The sequence below is a fragment of the Scomber japonicus genome, chromosome 7, assembly GCF_027409825.1.
Source record: "Scomber japonicus isolate fScoJap1 chromosome 7, fScoJap1.pri, whole genome shotgun sequence".
Lineage (NCBI taxonomy): Eukaryota > Metazoa > Chordata > Actinopteri > Scombriformes > Scombridae > Scomber > Scomber japonicus.
In genome coordinates this window covers 36,022,050-36,026,011 of record NC_070584.1, presented here as the reverse complement: position 1 = coordinate 36,026,011, position 3,962 = coordinate 36,022,050, and positions in this window count along the sequence as shown.

Below are 3,962 nucleotides of genomic sequence, written 5' to 3'. Positions count from 1 at the left end.
GTCTAAGTCTCGGTAAGTCCCGGTAACTCCGGGGCTCCGTCTAACTCCTGATTCTCTCCTCCAGCAGAAACTTTTCTGAGTTGTTAGCCGTTAGCATCAGAGCTAGCTGTTAGCTGGACGGAAACTGTTTTTTAAAAAGTTAAAAACTTTCTCCTCCGTTTCCCATGAGTCTGTGCGGCTGCTGTCCGGTCACACCGGGTCTCCGTTGTTTCCTCTCCCGGTGTTCACGGTGTTTACCGGTAAATATTCCCGAGAAGAAGCTCGAGACTCTGAAACTCTGATTGACCAAATCCTTCTTAAGACTCGTTACCATGGTAACTTTAACCGCGCCCCTAGCAACAGCAGCCAATCAACGGGCAGCGGACGGTGCTGCGTTCACGGCCCGCTCTGAAACACACTGAATGAGGCGTTCAGGTGTCGACAGAAAGGAAGAAAGCGGCGCCAAATGGTTTTATCAGATAAATAAAATGAACTTCAGCCGTTTTCAAGTCAGTTTGTGTTGTGAGTCAACACCTCAACAATAAACTGACTCCATAACAAAGATAACTCAACAAGTTCATTACTTTTTAACAGCTGAGATAATCTCAGTTGATCAGTGAAATAACTCAGAAGTAAAGTCTGTTACAAGTAAAAGTCCTGCTTCAGTAAAGGTTCACACGTAGTACCTCTAACTGTACTACAGTAAAGTACTAGTACCTCTAACTGTACTACAGTAAAGTACTAGTACCTCTAACAGTACTACAGTAAAGTACTAGTACCTCTAACTGTACTACAGTAAAGTACTAGTACCTCTAACTGTACTATAGTAAAGTACTAGTACCTCTAACTGTACTACAGTATAGTACTAGTACCTCTAACTGTACTACAGTAAAGTACTAGTACCTCTAACTGTACTACATTAAAGTACTAGTACCTCTAACAGTACTACAGTAAAGTACTAGTACCTCAAACTGTACTACAGTATAGTACTAGTACCTCTAACTGTACTACAGTAAAGTACTAGTACCTCTAACTGTACTACAGTAAAGTACTAGTACCTCTAACAGTACTACAGTAAAGTACTAGAACCTCTAACTGTACTACAGTAAAGTACTAAATGACCTGATTGGCTCTCAGGTCAGTCAGAGTGATGAAGTCACAGTCTTACCTGCGATCAGAGAGATCCAGACTCGGTTTGGTCCTGGTCCTGGTCCAGGTCCAGGTCCAGGTCCTGGTCCTGGTCCTGGTTGGAGGATCCGGGGCCGGTCCTGCTGAGTCCTCCAGGCCCCGGCGTCCGCCATGCTGCAGGACAGAGAGCAGACTGAGCTGATGGTGTCAGGTGACCCGGATCCGGTTGCACCTGGTTCCAGAGGGGACAGAGGTGTGAGCTTACAGCGGCTCAGGTTTCAGACCCGAACCTGTACAGGTGAGACACGACGTCATGGAAACAACAACACGTCTACAGGAAGTCACACACACACACACACACACACACACACACCTGTCCTCATCCTGCACACAACGACACAAACACACACACACACACACAGAGACACACACAGACACACACACACACACACACCTGTCCTCATCCTGCACACACACACACACACATACCTGTTTTACTACTTGGTGGGGACCCTGACTGGGGTCCTTTCTAAAGGGTCTACAGACGTAATTTTAACTCCTAAATTCATCATAATTCTGTTTGAACAAATAAATAACTTGAAATATCAAAAACTCTCATGAATCCCCCCCTCTCCCCCCCCCTCGTTGGGACCCATTATGCTAACGTCTATTAGCATACAGTTGACATCACTGTTAGCCACAGTACAATTCATATTCAGTATTTGAACAAATGTTGGATTGAAACCCAGGGGGCTAATCGCTAAGCTAATGTGCTAATACGAAGCTAACATGCTAATATACACACTTACACACTTTGTCAGGAAAAGGTCCCCACACTGCAGTACCTCTGGGGTTCACACACACAGTCAGGAAAACCAACCTTGTGGGGACCAGGCCTATCAGGAGGCTGTTTGCTATTGATTCCAATGCTCGTTACCATGGAAACCAGGAGTCGGTCCCCACAGGGTTGGTAATATGTCAGGTTGCGGTCCCCACCAGGATAGAAAAACGCACACACACACACACATTGATTGATTGCAGTACTTTTACTGTAATACTGCAGTACTACATCACTATAATACTGCAGTACTTTTACCGTAATACTGCAGTACTACATCACTATAATACTGCAGTACTTTTACCGTAATACTGCAGTACTACATCACTATAATACTGCAGTACTTTTACTGTAATACTGCATACTACATCACTATAATACTGCAGTACTTTTACCGTAATACTGCAGTACTACATCACTATAATACTGCAGTACTTTTACTGTAATACTGCATACTACATCACTATAATACTGCAGTACTTTTACTGTAGTACTGCATACTACATCACTATAATACTGCAGTACTTTTACTGTAATACTGCATACTACATCACTATAATACTGCAGTACTTTTACTGTAATACTGCATACTACATCACTATAATACTGCAGTACTTTTACTGTAGTACTGCATACTACATCACTATAATACTGCAGTACTTTTACTGTAATACTGCATACTACAACACTATAATACTGCAGTACTTTTACTGTAATACTGCATACTACATCACTATAATACTGCAGTACTTTTACTGTAATACTGCAGTACTACATCACTATAATACTGCAGTACTTTTACTGTAATACTGCATACTACATCACTATAATACTGCAGTACTTTTACTGTAGTACTGCATACTACATCACTATAATACTGCAGTACTTTTACTGTAATACTGCATACTACAACACTATAATACTGCAGTACTTTTACTGTAATACTGCATACTACATCACTATAATATTGCAGTACTTTTACCGTAATACTACATACATCACTATAATACTGCAGTACTTTTACTGTAATACTGCAGTACTACATCACTATAATACTGCAGTACTTTTACTGTAATACTGCATACTACATCACTATAATACTGCAGTACTTTTACTGTAATACTGCATACTACATCACTATAATACTGCAGTACTTTTACTGTAATACTGCATACTACATCACTATAATACTGCAGTACTTTTACTGTAATACTACATACTACATCACTATAATACTGCAGTACTTTTACTGTAATACTGCATACTACATCACTATAATACTGCAGTACTTTTACTGTAATACTGCATACTACATCACTATAATATTGCAGTACTTTTACCGTAATACTACATACATCACTATAATACTGCAGTACTTTTACTGTAATACTGCAGTACTACATCACTATAATACTGCAGTACTTTTACTGTAATACTGCATACTACATCACTATAATACTGCAGTACTTTTACTGTAATACTGCAGTACTACATCACTATAATACTGCAGTACTTTTACCGTAATACTGCAGTACTACATCACTATAATACTGCAGTACTTTTACCGTAATACTGCAGTACTACATCACTATAATACTGCAGTACTTTTACTGTAATACTGCATACTACATCACTATAATACTGCAGTACTTTTACCGTAATACTGCAGTACTACATCACTATAATACTGCAGTACTTTTACTGTAATACTGCATACTACATCACTATAATACTGCAGTACTTTTACTGTAGTACTGCATACTACATCACTATAATACTGCAGTACTTTTACTGTAATACTGCATACTACATCACTATAATACTGCAGTACTTTTACTGTAATACTGCATACTACATCACTATAATACTGCAGTACTTTTACTGTAGTACTGCATACTACATCACTATAATACTGCAGTACTTTTACTGTAATACTGCATACTACAACACTATAATACTGCAGTACTTTTACTGTAATACTGCATACTACATCACTATAATACTGCAGTACTTTTAC